The following is a 20755-nucleotide window of genomic DNA, read 5'->3' as shown; positions in this document are numbered from 1 at the left end:
GAGAATCAAAGACAGTCCTATATAATAAAAGAGTAACATGTAAATTGACCATCCCTCCGCTACACTCACCAGCCAATCAGGGGTGAGTATGCAAATTAACCCAACAAAGAGCAGAGCGGGAGAGCCGGCAGCTTGGGGGCACGTGGCTCCCTCAGTTGCTCTCCCAAGCCGCTGGAGCGGAGAGCAGAGCGGGAGAGCCAGCAGAGAGTGGAGCGGCTTGGGGAACTTGGCTCCCCAAGCTGCCAGATGGAGAGCAGAGAGGGAGAGCTGGTGGCTTGGAGGACTTGGCAGAGTGGGAGGTAATGGGATGGAGACAGAGCAGGAAGGGAAAACCTAGAGCACAGGGAGCATCAGGAATTCTGGGAATAGTAGTTTTCGTGGCAACCCCAGGACCGGAAGCGGAAGCCCAGAGCGCAGGGAGCACCAGGAATGCTGGGAATCATAGTTCTGGTGGCAGACAGATCTCTTAGACACTAGAGCAAAGTGAGCCTGGAGCAAGTTACTGTTGTGGTGGGGGATGGCGGGAAAGCAAAGGTGAAAGACATAAGTAAAATCAGAGTGTCTAGGAAAAATTAAAGGGAAGATATCCTAAAACTTCCAGGAAATCTCCACCAATGAAGCAAAGAAAAAAAAAGCCTCTATTATTCTGTGAGCAACAAACCAAAATGAGTTGGGGTTCAGACAATTCACTCATATGATTGCAAAGACAGAAACTCCTGGATTGGAGAGGGCTCCCCTGAGGGCTCCCAGATTGGAGAGGGTGCAGGTAGGGCTGAGGGCCCCACCCCCAGTGCATGAATCTTTGTGCACTGGGCCCCTATATATATATCTTTAAAGAGGGGAACACAAGTCAACATCTACTTCATAAGGGAAAAAAGGTGACTGTGTATAGCATCTCACAAAGAAATGATTTAGTAGTGGTCAGAGCCATTTTAGTAGTGTGTAAACCCTATTTGTTATTCAATACATATTAATTTATCACAAGGTTGCTGAAACAATAGAAAGCAGTATAAATAAAATTGTTTTGTAAATTGTGATTGAAACAGAAACTATAACCAGATTCAGCATCCCAAGGACATACGTCCAAATCATTCTCTGTTCCTCACTCTCATATTATTTTATAATAAATTCACTGATTCTGAAAAAAACATGAGGATTTTTATCCCTGAAATGTTTTGTCCATCTACTCCTTTTTATGTTTGATTATTACTATGACTGCTTAAAGTTAATCCCATTATCTTTTCTAGGATATTTCTAATGTTTCTCCTCTGATTCATGAGCAATGTTGTCTTTGGTTCCCTTCCTAGAAATGGAATAGTCATTTAACTCATTGAAATATAACTCCCTGATGTCTTTTCCTTGCCCATAGGATAAAGTTCCTATGGTTGGCCTTACAAGGTCCTTGAGGATATAATCAGTTTACCTCTTAATCCTTATTTGCTGCAGCCATCCTTTTTGTTCTCCACTCCAGCCACACCTATGCCCACTTCATCACTCCTTTTTTTTTTTTTTTAACTTCAGTAAGTTAACAAGTCCATGTGTATTTGTTTGTTGGGTAGGGTGGTTGTTAGAAGTGAGTCAATAAGTACTGCTCACCCTTAAAGGACAAAAGATTCCACAAGGCCATGAGGATCATTGGGGGTCATTTTAGAGGCTGCTTCCTGCAGTAAGAAAAGAAATAGTGATAAGGCCTAAGTAATGCAGAGGAGATAAGTTTAAGTTGAAATTTTTAGGTAGGATGAGAAAGTTGAACTGACAATGACTTTGGGAAAATTAGGGGTGGAGGAGTGACAAATGTGAATATATAAGGCAAGACCATTCCAGCCTGAGAAAATGGCAAATAAAGTGATCATGACATGTAAAACAATTAGTAACAAGAAAATTAAAATTGGCACATGCTGAGAAAGTTAAAATTGGCCCTCCTATTCATTAGGCTAGGCCGCTAGGGTATCAGACAAGATCAGCTCAGACATAAAATGATGTATCACTGAGGATATGCTGCTGCTTTAAAGCATCAAAACAACCCCTTCTTTAGTGACTACTGAACACCTAATCACTAAAATACTTTGTCATCTGAAAGTCATACCATGAGAAACTTGGTGGTTTGCTAACATATTACTAAGAATAAAACATGCCACAACTACCTATGTATGTAAGTCATTTTGATACAGAGCAGCAGCATCAATTTTTGTAGTTTCCATGGAAACAGGGTTCTGGATCCACTTTCCAAATCAGACCTCATAGTGGAAACCCCTTTACACAAAGCCCTGCATTGTTTTCAGCCTATCAAAACCCTGCTTCATTTAGATTTCACCTAAATGCCACTTGTCCCAAATCCTATAATACTTTTCCTTTGTGGAGACTTCTCATAGTTCCTCCTGTGTACAGTCTTTCTCTCTGAGATAGGTCCATAAACCTGGCTTTTTTGGGACTACAGTCTTGTCCCTATTGACTTTACATGGATTGGGCTGGAAAATAAGGCGTGTCCAGAGAATGAATGGGAGGCAGTGGTAGTGTAGGACAGATATGCATTTTCCCTCCTTCAGAATAATAAAGGAGCTACTCAAATGGAGGGTACTTGTATATTGCTGACGTTACATAGCTAATGTCACTTAATATAATTGGAGACAATGGTTGGAGATATTAGATGGATAACAGGACAGGAAGTAAATTGTCTTCTTTGGATACAGGGTGGGATTGATAATAAATTAATGTGCTATTTTCTTTCTCAGGGAAGATTCTACACTGGCCCTTTTGGGAACCTAAGAGTAGGATAACCAAGATAGACTTATGTTCTTTTTTTCCAAAGAGGATAACTAAACTTTGGATGACCCAAATTTGTAACCAGTAGGTAAAGGAATTCAGTGCTGAGTATGGATGAGGCATAAATATTCAATAGGAGTCATATTTTTGGTAGCTTGTCTTTGCTCTGGTTTCCTGATTGGGTGGATCTAATCTATTACTGACTAAGCAGATCATGCATCCCACATACCCTCTATTGGAATCAAGCAACAGTTTGGATAAGAGTGCCTATAGAGGAAATAAGACTTTTCCTCAAGAGCTCTGTTGCAAAGTTTAATCTATTTTGTGGGTGAAATGGGGCAGAGCATTTTAGCAAGTCCATTTGGAAGCATACTTTACCCACATCCTCCAACCAAAAATCAATAGTGCCATGTTTCATAATTATTATTCCATGTATTTGGCTCCTGTTTCTACCTCTAAATTATTTTGAATTTATGTGGGAAGCATATTATGGATTGACACTGTAAATCCCCAACAGTATGCTCTAGCTACTCTCTGATTTTTCTGTTACCCATCTTATCTAAACATCTGGAAAATGTTATCTACGTTCACAGCTTCCACTTTCCCATTTCTCTAGCAATACATACCAATCTAGTTTTTATTACAAATCTCTACTGAATTTAAGTTTACAATTACCTTCATGTTGCTAAACTTTCTCACCCAAACTGTCAGCATCTGAAAACATTGGCCATTGTCTTCATCGTCTGCTTTCTTTTCTTAGCTTCTCTATACACCTCACCAACATATCTGTTTCTTTTATTAATGTTTTACCTTTACCCAGCCTCTAAAATCTAAAAACCAGTAGCCTACCCTGGCCAGATAGTTCAGTTGGTGGGAGTATTTTCCGGTATACCAAAAGGTTGCAGGTTCAATTGCTGGTCAAGGTACCTACCTAAGTTGTGGGGTCGATCCCCTGTGGAGACGCATAAAGGAAACAACCTATGGCTATTTCTCTCTCCCATTGATGTTTCTCTTTCTCTTCCAAATCAATAAAAACATATCCTCAGGTAAGGATAAAAAATATGAAGTAAGATTTGGTGACTTGAGGTTTGGTTCTCAGTCTTTGTTTTCTTCTGTACTCCCCAGATAGCCTCATCTAGTCTTATGATCTAAATCTTAAAAGTAATTTACACTCACACACACACACACACACACACTCCCTAAGATTGTTTATCCAGACATAATGTTTCATAAACTCCATCAGACCTAAAGTCAATTAAACATCTACTTGCTACTTTTGTCTAGACAACTAACAAGTAGCTCAGGTTTATGATTTTCAGAATTATCTATCTTCACCCTCCCAAAGCTGTTCATATTTCAGTGTTCCCTTTCATATTACATGTTATCCACTCAGACCTTCCATTCCAAACTTAAAAGTCATTCTTTGTTTCTTACCCTAATAACTCACCACCCTGACACACATCTAATCCATGTGCAGATATTCTATAAATTCCTTTCAAACTGCCATCATCTCTGCCTTGAAAAATGCAACAAACACCTGTCAGAGTTCTCTCCAATGATTCTTATTTCCTTCCAGACATTTCTACTTATTAAACTAAAATTTTCTGATCTAACATGATCATATTTATATTCAGATGCTAACTCTTCAAGGTTTCCCCTTTTACCTTGTAATCAATTTCTTCATAAATTAAAGTTATATTTTTAAAAAGGGAAGTAAGTCTTGCCATTCTCTTCCTAAAATCAGCCCATAACTTCTAATTAATAGATATTTAATGATAATTTTATCATTGGATTTACAGTTTTTCAAAATAGGACCCAACTTACTCCATCCTCAGTTTTATCCAATACTCAGTCTCTAACCTATACTTCAGCAACTACTTTCCATTGCTACCAATAAGCTGGGTCTTTTCTAATACTGTTTCTGAGAATCTCTGTTCCCCTATCTTAATAAGAAAAAATATAAGCCAAGGACCTCAAGACCTAACTCAAAAGATAACTCTTTAGTAAAGCCTTTCTTTTCCTTGTTGTTGTTTTTTTTAGTGTAAAATTTTATATTTATTTATTTATTTCTGAAAAAAGTAAAGTTTAATTTAAAAAAATCATACACACAAAAACAACTTCTGGTTCATTTTAAACTCTCCTGCTGGGTCTTTCACAGCTTCTCATTGAGTCCAGACCAGGTAGAGAAGCACCCCAGTGGACAGAGAGCCAGCCCCTCTTAAAGAGGACAAGAGCAACTGCAACTCGGACTTGAACAAATGTCCATGACCTGAGTGACTGAGCAGCAAGGTTGGCTTCCCAGGTGGTTCAGAAGGTCAGTTTCTTCATCAGCAGATAAACTCTGGAATCCACTTCAAATCCATGCAGGTTGTTGGCATCACCCTGCAGCCTCATGAGCAGGGCCTCATAGGACACGTGGGCAGAGAGACGTGTTGCTGCTTCAGTAGAAGTCTCGCCTCCCTCAATCCTGTACACTTTTCCATACATTACATACTCAAATTGGTCAACCCTGGAAGGTCTATCATCTGTGGGGTTATATTCACCATCATCCAAGGTACCATCTTCCTACAAGGTACTGGCTATGACCACCTGGAACTTGTCACCCAAATCTACAGGGTAAATCTGAATGTTTACATCAAAGATAAGGTCCATCTTGAAAGATTCACTCTCACAATGCAGTGGGGACACTCGGTCAAACTTCTTGCCCTCTGGGTCAATGTCTTTCACATGAAAAATATCCTCAAACAGAATGCCGGCCATGCTAAAAGGGCAACGAGAGTAGCACAGGGGGACTGAGCGCGCAACCACTACTAGGAGTACGCACACCACTTCGGGTGGAGCAAACGAGGGAGGGGGGGGAAAGGTCATAAAATTTTATATTTAGAAATAGCCATCTGGCATCTGGACTCAGTTTAGATGATCCCAATTCTGTTGATCATAGTCTGGAGCCAAACATATGCCCTCTTCTCTTCATCAGGCCTAATTAGGGTGTTGACCTTGGTCACATCAACATCATAGAGCTTCTTCACAGCTGGTTTGATCTGGTGCTTGTTGGCCTTGGCATCCACAGTGAACACGTGTGTGCTGTTGTCTTCTGTCCTCTTCATGGTTGACTTGGCAGTCAGAGAGAACTTAAGGATGGTATAGTGGTCATGCTTATGTCTCCTGAGGATATTGAGGCTGCCTTCAGAGTCGCATTACCTTCTGTGTGGGAAGGTGAGTGATGTGTGGATATTCTTTATTTTTAATGGCTGAGGACACCTTTCTTCACTTTCCTTGCCTTCAAAACCTTTGCTGTAGTTTCGACTTGGGAAGGGGCAGGGACTACTTTCTTTGTTTTCATCTCCATCTTCATGGGCAAAATAACAAGCCTTCCTTTCTCCTTAGGTCTTTTATCATTTTTTGTTGTTGTTGATGTTGTTGATACCTTTCATAGCTCATACAATTTATAAACAGCTGAGTTTGTATGTACCTTTTCTATTTATTTTGGACCCTTAACATTTTAATACTGATCAATCTACATATCCCCAGGTCCTAGCAAAGTGCCTGGTCAAAGGTGAGTATTTTAGAATTATTGATTAAATCACATCGAGATAATACTGATTATCAACTAATACGTGGGTAATTTATTCTTGAGATTTTGTGCTCATTGAATGCTATTGTCAACTATTTTTTTCCATTTTTACTTTTGGGGATTTATATAGTAATACAAATATTTTATCCAACACAAGTTGGACAACAACTATGATATTATTTTTCACAATGATTTTAGAATATATCCAATAACATAGCTATCACTAGTACAAAGAACATTTGAAATAATGCTTTTTATTTCCTTTATAGGCCAAATATGCTGAAATTTTGGAATTAGTCTCTTCTGCTTAGTACCATGACAAAAATTACCAGGGAAGCCAAGCTATCTATGAATATGGCACAGATTACTCAGAATTCATGAAGCAAGCACATGCTATTGTTAATATTAATATTGTTATTATTAGTACCAATACAATTTCCAAACATGTCACTTAGCCTGCAGCATATAGTTGGATAAACAGGCCTAGCATACTTTCCTTCCACTGACCACAAATGTCCCTAGTTCTGTATAGCATATACAGAAACTGCACATCTCTAACTCATTACATAAATAAACTGGCTTTTAAGAAACTGAGAGGACTATCTCCATAACACATGGCTGGTTAGCATTCATAGGTTGCATAGTCATGACTATGGTAATGAAATGAAACAAAATAAGAAAAACAAATAAATTATGCATTTACACCTTTTAAAAGTTTAATCATGGAAATTTGATGCTCTAGGGTGAGTCAAAAGAAAAGAGAAAATATGTACAGTTAGAAAGGTAAGATTTCCCCATGCATTTAAATGGCCTGAGGGCTGTACTTACAATATATCCCTTACCTAGTCAGTCACCCCTAAAGTGCCTTACTGCTTAATCGTGTAATGGTCTCAGTCTGTGTGGCACACGGCCTATTGCCAAACAACTCAGGTTTTACTTTTACTTTCTACCTCTCATTGTTTCCTTTTTTTCTTATTCTCTCTTATTTTTAATATGTGTGACTTTACCCCTCTCCCCTAAAATACACACATAATTCCCCCAAAGTGATTCTCTATAAGGCTTGGACAAATATAATTTGTGAGAGATATTTTGAATATATTTTATGACATTTAGCTGAATTCTGAGAAAGAAAGTTAGAAAACTCCCCTCCACAAGGATTTCATTCAGCCCACTTTTAAACTTGATCCATAATTTGATCGAATGCTCTTGGGCACTATTAAATAGTAATAATGAACTTCACCTAAAGCCCTTAGTAATTTTGTTCCACATTTCCTTCTCTAATTATCCACTATTCCCTATTTATTATTACTTCATTCTCTGCCTTGAGGCTGCCTAAAAATACTAAGAATGATAAATTAAACAATACATTTGGTACCAAGTTAACCTGTGGGGAGGGTTATAATTTAATAGATTGTCTTCTGAATTAATTATTTCTGAATTATTTAATTGCAGTTTCTAAACAAATTTCTTAGAATATGTGACAGAACTTTTAGGATATTTCTAATAAAATTATTATAACAATCACAGTTCCATCATTATTTTAGCTAAATTTTACATTAATTTTATTATAAATCTACAGATTTATTGATTATATTTTTACTAACAAGCATTGTCTTCTATAGCATTTAACAATATTTTCTTTAGTATCTCACCAGTGCAGACATTAAATCACTGTCATTTTGAAGCCAGTGCCTTTTCCCCCTTAAGTAACAATAGTCATTGACTTTTATATTAAAGTCTTAAGAGTCTCACTATAAATACAGTGTTTAGATCAATGACTACTTCAGAGAACATGATGGTTCTTCTTACACTAATTACTTACCCCATCAGTCTCATTAAAGTTCTGTGACAACCAATTTCTGTTTCTTTGAGCTAAAAATATCCTCATTTTATATGTCATTTGGAAGAATTCACATTGTAAGATGGCCTCCATGCTATTTGTGGAATGAAATTTAACCCATTTTGCACAATGATTTTTAGTTTTTCTGTTGGAGAGGCAGAAGTCTTATGGAAATCTCGTACAATGCCGATAAACAAAAACTTGTCACCCATTTATCAGCAGCAGCAGGGCCAGAAAACCTGGAACAGCTCATCTGGTCTTAACCTCTGGAATTTTCCCAAATTAATTACCTACTACATCCAGCCCACAAAAGCCTTCTCTGATTTCATGTCTGAATGGCTTCGGTGGTGATCCAAAGCTCTTTACAACCTCCTTTAATACCTTGAACTGCTGGACAGCTGCTTTATAATGCTGTGAAAAGCTCAGTGGTAGAAAGGACGTTTTCACTGAGTGTTAGGATATTATTCAGCTGCAAAGTCTTAATTTCAAAAGTATATTGAGTCTTTTCATATCTGATATTCTTTTGCATGTTGTTTAATCTTAACAACAGAAGTAGACTAAGTTTATTATGTGCAATTAGTCATGGACTAGTTTTACTATTACACCCAGAATAATGTATAGCTCCTATATGTCTCAAAATGCTGACAATTGCTTCAGGAAAAAAAAATATTTAGGAAGGTAAATACATTTCAAAAAGAAAGTGAAATTCTCATGTAGTACAGATAGGGAGTATAAACTGCTATAAGGACTTTAAAATACTATCTGAGATTATCTATCACATTTAAACAGGCACGCACCCAAGTGACCTAGCAATTTCATAAATGTGTATGGTGGTTACACAAATGTGTTTACCCTGGTTCTTCAGTTGTACATTTGTGATGTGTGCACTCTTCTTGATGCCCATATTGCTTCAATTAAAACAGCAAAACACTTTAAGTTGACATATTATAAACATATCCATGAAATGTTAATATCTATTTTTTTAATTCTTTATTGTTTAAAGTATTACATGAGTCTCCTTTTTCCTCCATTGACCTCTCCCAGGTAGCCCCTACCCCCCAGCACATGCCGTCACCCCCCCTACTGTCTGTGTCCATTGGTTATGCTCATATGCATGCATACAAGTCCTTTGGTTGATCTCTATTTTAATTGACCATTAGCACCATCATTCCCTCAGTTATATACCTTACAGACTTCAATTTGATTCATCTCTTTCCTCATTCAAAATTCCATAAATTATTTAAATTTTGGTTTTGAAATATGTTTTACAATTTTCTTAATATGATTCAGTTTGATCTTTGTGACCATTACTATTTTCCTAATGGAGAGTCTCCCCGATTCAAGCTTAAACAATTGAACTTCTTCAGATTGATCTTACTACATAAATTTCTAGTGTCTGTCTTAGAGAGTTTTCCTAAGCCAGTATTTTAAGAATTTGACATTTATGATCAAGTAGTTCCTTTAGGTACTTTGATCACCTGTAAGAAAATTATTAAACTACTAGAGGCCCAGTACATGAAATTTGTGCACTTGGAGGAGGGGTCCCTCAGCTCAGCCTGCGGCCTCTCGCAGTTCGGGACCCCTCAGGGGATGTTCAGCTGCCAGCTTAGACCCTATCCTGGAGGGTCTAAGCCAGCAGTGAGACATCCCTCTCGCAATCCAGAACTTTCTCAGTCCAAGATGCCTAGCTCCTTACCACCTGCCTGCAGTAGAGGTGGGAGAGGCTCCAGCCACTGCCTCTGCACTCGCCAGCCATGAGCCTGGCTTCTGGCTGAGCAGTGCTCCGCCTGTGGGAGAACACTGACCATCATTGGGCAGCTCCTGTGTTGAGCGTCTGCCCCCTGGTGGTAAGTGTGCATCATAATGATCGGTCATTCGGCATTTTGGTTGATTTGCATATTAGGGTTTTATTATATAGATTTTGCCTTTATAGGCCATACATTTTCTGACCCTTATGATTTCATTATTATTTATTCAGGTTTTCTTCAGAAAGACTTCCAACCTTCATACTTTATAGAAAATATATTCTCATGGCAGTTTCTTATTCTAAATGTTATTTTCTTTTTTCCCCTGTATTTATCTAATCTTCAACTATTCTACACTGGATCAACTGATCTCACCTTCTTTTATAGTACTTACTTCATTTTTACAGAACACAGAGTACATGATTAATTACATGCTCACTTATTTGTAGTCTAGCAATATTATGTGCCAGATTCTGAACACAATAGTAGATATGCAGAGATGTATAGAAAAGTTCTATGCCTTGTTCTCCAGAATATAGGTAAAAGTGAAGATATAAATAAAAGTAAGAAAGCATACTTAGAGCATACTAGAGTGCTAAACCTTGTAACATTTTTGAATATTACTGGATAATATTGAAAGTGAATATTATTATTTCATATTAGCTATATGAAATTTCCTAGAAAGAGCATTGTGGGGTTCACAGAGGGGGCTATAGACTGAGTTATTAAGTAAGCAGGGATAAGAAGTTTTCCATTTACGGGGTGAGGGATGGACTTTGAAGTAACAGAAGTTAGTATGTGTTATATGGTAATATTATTTTCACATGTATTTGGTAAGGTTTTTATGATTATATATTATTTTTATGTCATCATTTTTTAATCTCTCACAATGTCTGGGGACATTTTCAATCATAGTGGGTACTAGACAGTTTTTTTTAAAGGATTATATGGGTTGTAGTGGTAATGAATGCAAGTTTAGGAGTCAGGCAACGTATATTGATGGTTTTCTAGCTCCATCCCCTGTAATTCCCTTAAATGGATTAATCCGATTATATTCCAGAATATACACACAAATGCTGTTTTTTAGTAGTCATATTAATATATTATTTAACATTTCATTATATATGTAAATATAAATAAGTATGTGCAAAAATATAATTGTCCTTAATTTGATCCAACTAAATGAGAAATTCTATGTCAAGTAATTAACACTGAACCTAACAAGTAGCAAGTTCCCCCAAAATTATCGTTGTTAATATTTTTATGATTGTTTTGGCAATACATTTATTCTATGTTCTGTCTAAATTAATGGTAAACTCTAATTTTAGGATATAGTACAATACAGAAAGTGAGATTAGGAGTTCAAAACTTTAACCATTTTCTCTTTCCATTGTTCTGCCTAAACATTTATTTTTTAAAACTAAAGGAAAGATTTGCTAGTCCTTAAGCCTTAGCACAATTAGTGGGGTTAATGGATGACAATGAGTGGTTGATACCAGTCAGAATAAACAGCATATGCTTTTAAATGGTATGTGAGCAAGGCAAGTGTATATGCCCCAAAAGTCGGTGAATTCTTTTTAAAGAATGTTTTACTTTTTGTAAATTAGTAATCCACACATGTAACCTATATGTTCATGTTGACTAATGTCACCCCAATAAAATTTTTTTAAAAATTCATATATTAAAAACCTCAGAATGTGGCTAAAAAATAAATAAATAAATAAATAATGTTTGAAGATGAGGTATAAACTGCCTTTAAAATGTAGGAAAAAAATTAGCAATGGAGAAAAGTAAGAGATAGATATCCTATTTTTATCTAAAATATGTAATATTTATTCCCTTGGGAGGAAAAGAGTAATTATTCAAATAAGTCCTTATATTTTGTTTATGTTTCATTGAAATATACACTGAGTGGCCAGATTATTGTGACCACCTGATGTTTGTAGGCAAATTAGCTGTACACTGCATCGTATGGGATATGGAAGCTGAAGGTCGTTCAAACACCTTTGCTGTCTGCAGTTACCAAGATAAAACATCTCCAATTTGCACAGGAACACAAGGATTGGACAGTTGAGCATTGGAAAAAAATCATGTGATCCGATGAATCACGTTTCCAGTTGCATCATGCAGATGACAGAGTGAGAATTTGGCGGAAACAGCATGAAAGCATGCACCCCACATGCATGAGTACAGCCCTTCAAACTGATGGGGGAAGTGTGATGGTTTGGGGCATGTTTTAATGGCATGATTTGGGCCCTTTAATTCGTGTGGAACAACGTCTGAATAGCACAACATACCTAAGTATCATTGCTGATCAAGTTCATCCTATCATGTTGATGGCGTATCCCAATGGAGATGGCTTCTTCCAACAAGACAATGCGCCATGCCACAATGCTCCTGTTGTGCAGGAGTGGTTTCAAGAACATGAGGGAGACTTTACCTTGCTTAGATGGCCCCCACAATCACCAGATCTCAATCTAATTGAGCATTTGTGGGATGAAGTGAAAAGAGCCATCAGGCAGCTGGTTCCACAACCATCAAATCTCACAGAACTGGACAGTGCTATTCATCAGGCATGGTGTCAGATTCCTCGCATCACCTTTCAATATCTCATGGAGTCAATGCCAAGAAGAATTGCCACAGTATTGAAGGCAAAAGGTGGCCCAACGAAGTACTGATGGGGTGGTCATAATAATCTGGCCACTCAGTGTATATTGGAAATAGTAATGTCCTATTTTTTTTCTTAATTAAATTTATTGGGGTGACATTGGTTAATAGGATAATATAGGTTTCATGTGTGGATGTCAATGCTACAAGATCTGTATATTGCAATGTGTGACCACCATACAAAGTCAAATCTTCTTTTGTCACCATATATTAGGCCCTTATGTTTTAAACATAACAATTTTTATTGTGCTTAATAAATTTACCAACGTACTGAACATATTTTAAATAGCCATAAAATATTTTATAAAACACATATATCACAAGAATATATTGAATTGATTTGAAAAATTGAAAAAAACTCACTTTCAACAGAACTTAACTAAGGAGTTTGAGTTTCTTTAAATGACTATGGTATTTGGGATTGCTAAGATAAATTTTTGAGTGAAAAATATAAAAAATGAGTCTCAGAGGGAAGGTGAGGGTGGGTGGGAAAAGATTAACCTCTGGACATAGACAATAATGTGGTGAAAGCCTAGGGCTAGAAGGGGTCAATGGGGACATTTGTAATACTTTCAACAATAAAAATACTTGTTTAAAATCTGTTTCAACTGTGTATTTATTTTTACCAAAATGTAACAAACTGATGACACTTCTATGCAAAAATTAAAAAACTATCAAATTAAGTAAATGTATATAAACAACCCCCAGGTGATAGAAATTTCAAAATGTCCATGCATTTTTGCATAGCACAATTTAAATTGGTTTTTTACTAACAAAATAAGAAAATAGCAGTGTGGCATTTGCAGATAACTATGGCTGAGTTGCTGAATTAATTTTGAAATGATATTGATAATTATTTTATGTTAATTGTGTTTTAAATATCATCCATAAATATTATAGCTTTGTATGTATTTATTATATAATAATCTAAAATTATTTTCATTCAAAGCCACCTAGCATGTAAATAGTGCCCTAAAATTTAAATCCATAGAAACAAATAATATTTCTACCTCTTTATTCATTTTTAAGTAGCATCAAGTCTACAAGAATAATAAAATTTGCAAGTTTTCCCTCAAAGTTAAGTCAATTAACTTAAGTCAATTTAGTTTTTTTAGCAGTTGTTTTGATATATTATTTTGCATTCTATTTAAGAAGAATATAAATATATATATTTTCTTTAATTCATTTCCCTAAGTAGCAATAAAAATATTTTATAAGAATAATGTGTACTATTACCACCAAATCAACAGAAAAGAATACAGTTTATAAATGTGTTGTTAGGAACATAGAGAAATAATAAAACACAGCTTTCTTATACAGTTAGTTCATTATATTAGAATTCTCTCTTTTTTTAAGCAAATAATGGGATTTAATTTCATTTAGAGGTCAGAAAATAAAACCTACTGCATTTTCTTACTCAAGTTCTGTGTTTTCACTCATGTGTCAATTACCTGATATACTAGTGTGCACATAAATAAAATGAATGACCCATTCAATTGATATTTTTCTGAACATGCATTATACTATTTTATTATTTATTTTTTTATTATTTTATTTTATTATTTTTTAAAAATTAAATCTTTATTGTTCAGATTGTTACATTTGTTCCTCTTTTTCCCCCCATAGCTCCCCTACTCCCAGTTCCCACCCCACCCTCTGCCCTCACTCCCGACCCACTGTCCTCATCCATAGGAGCACGATTTTTGTCCAGTCTCTTCCCGCATCCCCCACACCCCTTTCCCTCCCAAGAATAGTCAGTCCATTCCCTTTCTATGTCCCTGATTCTATTATAATCACCAGGTGGGGCAGCGCAGCGGGATCTGCCTGCAGTATGCAAATTAGCCGCCATCTTTGTTGGCAGTTAATTTGCATATCTCGCTGATTAGCCAATGGGAAGCGTAGCGAAGGTATGGTCAATTACCATGTTTGTCTATTATTAGATAGGATATCTATATTAATAAAAGTGTAATATGCTAATTAGACCGGGTCAACCGGTCATCTTCTGGATGTCTGACTTCCTTCAGGACAAAGCCATCTTGGTGGGGGCTCAGTCAGAGGCCACTAGGGGTAATCAGGCCTGCAGGGGAGGGCAGTTGGGGGCAAGATCAGGCTGGCAGGGGAGGGCCATTGGGGGCGAGATCAGGCCAGCTGGGGAGGACAGTTAGGGGTGATGAGGCAGGCAGAGGTAGTTGGGGGCAATCGGGCTGGCAGGGGAGTAGTTAGGTATCTATCAGGCTGGCAGGGGAGTGGTTAGGGGGTGATCAGGCTGGCAGGCAGAAGCAGTTAAGGTCAATAAAGCAGGCAGGCAAGTGAGTGGTTAGGAGCCAGCAGTCCCAGGTTGCGAGAGGGATGTCCGACTGCCAGTTTAGGCCCAATTCATGAGGGGGTCCCAGATTGGAGAGGGTGCAGGCTGGGCTGAGGGACACCCCCCACCCCAGTTCACGAATTTTGTGCACCAGGCCACTAGTTTTGATAATAAAAGTGAATGATTCAAAGTAAGTTTTTTTTTCATTACCTACCTAAAAATATTTCAAACATTTAAAAATTTATTCTAAACATTCATGTAAAACTGTGATATCATACACAAATTTTTTTATCCATTACTCTTATTTTAAGATTAAGTTTAGTCATTTCTATTTCAATACATTAAAATAATCTTAAAATTTGTAGTTTTTTATGGTTCAGTTTTTTTTAAAATCTTCTGAGTATGTTCTAATTACATATTTCCAGGAATCACACTTCTGACTTTATTGTATGTCTTCTATAAAATGTAGCTGTATTTTCTTTTCTTTTTTTTATATATTTTATTGATATTTTACAGAGAGGAAGGGAGAGAGATAGAGAGTTAGAAACATGGATGAGAGAGAAACATCGATCAGCCGCCTCCTGCACATCTCCTACTGGGGATGTGCCCGCAACCCAGGTACATGCCCTCAACCAGAATCGAACCCGGGACCTTTCAGTCCGCAGGCCAACGCTCTATCCACTGAGCCAAACCGGTTTTGGCTATATTTTCAAGAGACTTGGTTTATTTTAGTGCATTACTGATTTAGAAATAGAGAATGGATATGATCAATTTCTACAAATGATAATATTTATGTTTATATTATTAATTTTCTCAGCTTAATGTGGTAATCAGTATATTTGCTTTAGCACCCATAGATTCTAAAGCATAGCATTGTAATACAATAAGTTACAACTTAAAGGAAGAAGAAAAGCAGAGGCCAGTCACTGGGTAGTGATATTACAGGGGATATGCCTCAGAGAAAAGAATATTGAATTTCATGTTACTTTAACTTTATTACTGCACGCTCTATACAAAATACGCACATGAGGGAGTATGTCTATGGCTCAGTAAAGCTACATTAAAGTTGTGAAATGACTATAGATAGTTGGTCATACTAGACCATATGTGACTCTGATTGATTTTTCTTTTCTTTACCCACAGAATATGTGATTTCAAGTGTGTATTTTTTTATATCTGAGTCTTACTACATTCTACAGCAATCAACATTTTAAAGGAATGTTGTATTCACATGTATTTCATAATTACTCATCTGCAAATTCTTAAAATATAACATTCATCTTGTGAAAATATGTGAAATGAATTCCCTCTAAGTATAATGAGAGTGCAGGTAAAGATCATGTAATGAAATATTTTACAGCCAAATTTAGAGCTGAATTATTTTTCAGGAAAACCTCACTGGCCCATCAGCTGATGCTAAGGCAGGTACTAAACCCCACAGTGAAATCCATTCCTCCCATTACTTCCCCTTCACTCTTTTCTTGTTCCCCAGCTAGCAGAGCGTGGTTTCATTTCCCAGAGAACAAGAATCTTTTTCTAGGGAGCATTCTAAACTCCAGCAAGCCTCATCAGAAAACTGACAATCAATGAAGTGTGCACACATAAAAATCTCTAAAGAATTCTGATAAACTAGTGCATTTTTACAGCTTGCCTGTCTTCAGAGAAAAGCTTTACGAATGAAGCCAATTGCTTTCTCCACTGGGAGTTCTAGATGGTAGAGATCAAGGAAGAGGCTAATATTTACCATTTCACAAATTAAAGACTACATGGTAAGTTTAGTGTCAGACAACTTTAATTATTTTCCCCCACTTTGTAGTTTGGATAGTTTAATCTGAATTTCCCTGCAGCTGACAACTTGGAGTGAAAAAATAAGCAGAATGACAGCACTTAGTGAAGCAGATAATGTAGCTCAAAAATGCAGAGACTATTTTCTGGGATGCAAGACAATGTTTTGCATTCCTTTAGCCACTCAACTGAGTGAAAATTCCAATATTCATCTAATGCAGAGAACATGGGCAATGGTACAGTTTTCTGCACATTTGATTTAGATAGATGTGAAAATATCTTGACATAAAATATTCTGTATTTGTTAAAAATTATATGATTTACTGAAATTACAGTATACACAAAGAATCAATGTGTATTTTGAATGCAAAATTCAGAAAACATTATAGTTTGTATGTTGTATATAATTTATGGACAGCTTTTTATGTCTTTCTATTATTTTTATCTTTATCTTTTACAGCTATTATTGTAGACAATTTAGGAAAGGTTATAAACAAAATCAGGATGTATTCTTCTGATGTTAAAAACAGATTTTAAAAGTTTGCGAGTCAGATTGGATGATATACCTTTCTCAGTTTAAAAGCCTAATTGTTTAGAAACCTGAGAGCTGCCTCATTAGGGACATGCCATTTCTACAGCAGAGGAAATTGCAAGAAGGAGCTTGGTTTTTTTTTTTTCCTCTTCTTTTCTAACAGACCCATCAATAGCCATGGGCTAAATTAGTGCTTTGATTTCATCTTTGTAATTTTTCAGCATATATTTTTCCTAACTCACAATATTTTTCTTGAACCTCTTATGACCCTTTGAGGGTACTCAGATCCCTTTGAATCTTTAGTACCTAATACAATGTAATCAGTTCCGGATATCCCATTTATTTAATCATTCATTCATTCGTTCAGTTAGTCATTCATTCATTCATCAATCCACCAGGGAGTGGATAATTACTTATTAGCGATTATGTGTCATGCTGTATATTAGACTTTGAAAATTCAAATTTAAGTTAAATTTAGACATTGCCTTTGAGAAGCTTATTGTAAAGCAATTGCTACTCATCTGAAAGGCCTTATTGATTTACTTTCAGAACCTGTGATAGAGTCTTTAACAAAACTTACTACATTAGTCGGCTTTGCTGTAAATATCAGTGGCTTATGAAAACAATAAAGTTAGAAACTCTGTTCCTCCTTCACATTTTGTTCTCATTTCAGGATTCAGACTGAAAAAGAAGACTTCAGTACCATGACATTCATGTGGTAGAGGGTAAATTGCAACAGATTTGACAGAAACATATATGGCTTTTGAAACTTCCTCTTGGAATTGGCCTATGTCATTTCCTCTCCTGTTTTCCTAGCCGGAGAAAGCCATATGGAAAAGCCCGACCATAGCGGGAGGATAAAGTCTGTGGGTCATTAAGGAATATGCGGTAAGGAGGGATGAACCAATCCTCCAGAAATGAGAGCCAAGGACTGGGAGTAACCATGCAGTCTATCAGTTTACAATTAGACAGTGATCGACAATTATTTTAAATATTTTAATTCATGGCATTTTATCCCTCCAGTAATTTTTAAACCAAATTATTCAAACCAAACCCTCATAGTTTACATCATAACCATTATATTATTAGAAAATGAAAGAGCTGCATTATAGCTTGTATTATGAAACAGCACATAAAACTTAGCAGAGAATAAGTTTTGGTATTTTGCCTGGGAATCAAATCTGCTACTACTACACATATTTTCTCTATATTAAAAAGGCTCATTACACATACCAAAATATGTATAGCATGCTGCTATGTAAAATATTGCTAAGTAATATGTCTAATTTTTAAAGCAAAACATTTAGTTAGATATACCTACATATATGAGTAACTTTATTCAGTGAAAATTAGAGTTTGTGTCTCAGAGAAGCTTATCTTCTATATCCCTCTCAGCTAGTTAGAAGCCTGAGGTTGAGAAAAATCATATGAACAGAATGTTTTAGGTGAAATACAGATGCAGGGCTGAAAATTCCTTATGATTTTATTCTATTTCCATCGCCCTACAGGTACACATACACTTAATTCATCAGAGCCCCCTTATTATCTCTGCAACACCCCCAATAGCCACATCCATCTCAAACCCATTAATATGGCCACTTATAGCATTTACAAAGTGAATCAGGCTTTGAAAGAGAACAGTGCTGGCAGCATACCCCATATGCTTCTAAAACATGTACAGAAAAACTGCACAGCAAGACTTTTCTCAAAAGAGTAACAATAGTCTCTTTATACACCTAAAATAAGGAACCTACGTCCATGCTGATACAGTTAGGTGGATTCAATTCCCATTTATAAGGTGGTGTATTGATTTAAAGATGAAATATATAATAAGTTCTCATTTGAAAGAAGTCATCTCCACTTCTTGCTATTTTAAAATAGTATACATTGTGTAGTCACTCAAAAACAATTCCAAATTAGTTTAGGAAAAATATTGCAATGTAGATAAAATGTTGTGTATGCTTCATTGTATACTCTCTTGACACTAACCTATTTATATATATTTTTATCTGTCCTTCTTTTTGTCTTTTTTCTTTTCTATTTTCAAACATTAACAAAGTAACATGTTCATCCCTTTAGTGAATTACTGTTAGAAAATAATACTTTCATTTTATTTTTAATTTTTTTAAATATATTTTATTGATTTTTTACAGAGAGGAAGGGAGAGGGATAGAGAGTTAGAAACATCGATGAGAAACATCGATCAGCTGCCTCCTGCACTCCCCCCACCCCCCACTGGGATTGTGCCTGCAACCAAGGTACATGCCCTTGACCGGAATCGAACCTGGGACCCCCCCAGTCCGCAGGCCGATGCTCTATCCACTGAGCCAAACTGGCTAGGGCAATACTTTCATTTTACAAGCCCATCTATGACTTCAGGTTTTTCTTATGTTATTCGCTCAGTCTTGAATCACCTCCATTTTTTCTTATATGGTACATGTTATTAAATTCATTTATTTATTTTATTTTTTGTCTCTCCTCCCTGGATGTCCCCCTTGCTATTCGTCTCCTTTGTCTTTTCCTATGCTGGTGCTTAAATTGTATTGTATAACAAAGTATTACTTTTGCAATTTTATCCATAATAGTAACACTAATAGCAATAGTAAGAACTAATGTTCATGGAACACTTGCTTCGAACGTGGAGACTTACAATGCCCTTTACGTGTAGTGATTTACTAACTACCCACAATAACTGCAAAAGGTAGAAACAATTACTAAATGCCATTTACACAGCAGTGAGACAAAACAACGTTAAATGACTTGCCCCAGAACATTCATCTAGGATGAAGTGGGTCAGGGTTCAAACCAGGAAGCCTAACTACAAAGATAAGTCATTAAGCTCTATCGGCATCTCACACCACACATGCCCTGTCTGAACACATCTTAAGGCAGCTGGCTCCCAAATTTCCATTTCCAAATCAGTTAGCTCCATATTCACACACTTAGCTCCTTACAAAAGATGTCTACTCACAAAACAGCTAAAATTCAGCAGGTTTAATACTAAATTAACTTATGTCCTTCTACAATAGTTCTTCTGGGGCATTCCCCACCTCAGAGATACACCACTCACATCTCAAAGCATTTATAGCATTTGATAAAAATGTGTATGTTTCTCTATAGGTATTTTTCTTTAATTCTCTGTAGTACAATATGCCCAGGCATAGTATTTTGGGCATTTATTCTGCTGCATTTCACTCGGGACTTTTTTTCACTCGTTTCCAATTCAAAACAAAAACAAGTTCTATCAATGTACTTCCCAAGTATGTCTCAAATTATCCACATCTTTCTATCTCTATGACTACTACTACTCTCCTGCAGAGATATAAAATATCACCATTTATCTATGTTAAAATTATTTCATTTTCCATAATTCAACACAGAGTAACTTTTCAAAAATTTAAAACTGTGTCATTCTTGTGCTTAAAAACGTTCAGTGGTTCCTCACTGTCTATATAAGATCCAAAGGTGTTAGTGTGGTGTACAGCTTCTCTGAAATTTCTCTTGGCACATCCCAGTTCCTCAATGTCACACCACACTGAACAGC

At 36.4% G+C, this 20755-nt stretch overlaps 1 pseudogene; it reads right to left on the bottom strand.

The window, feature by feature from the left end:
- Positions 1-5070: 5070 nt before the first annotated feature.
- LOC102440956 lies at positions 5071-5523 on the bottom strand (annotated as a pseudogene).
- Between the last annotated feature and the right edge of the window lie 15232 nt (positions 5524-20755).

This window comes from Myotis lucifugus, unplaced genomic scaffold (assembly GCF_000147115.1).
Source record: "Myotis lucifugus unplaced genomic scaffold, Myoluc2.0 scaffold_439, whole genome shotgun sequence".
Taxonomy (NCBI): Eukaryota; Metazoa; Chordata; class Mammalia; order Chiroptera; family Vespertilionidae; genus Myotis; species Myotis lucifugus.
The sequence above is the reverse complement of the archived record's forward strand: the minus strand, read 5'-3'. Positions and strand labels throughout refer to the sequence as shown.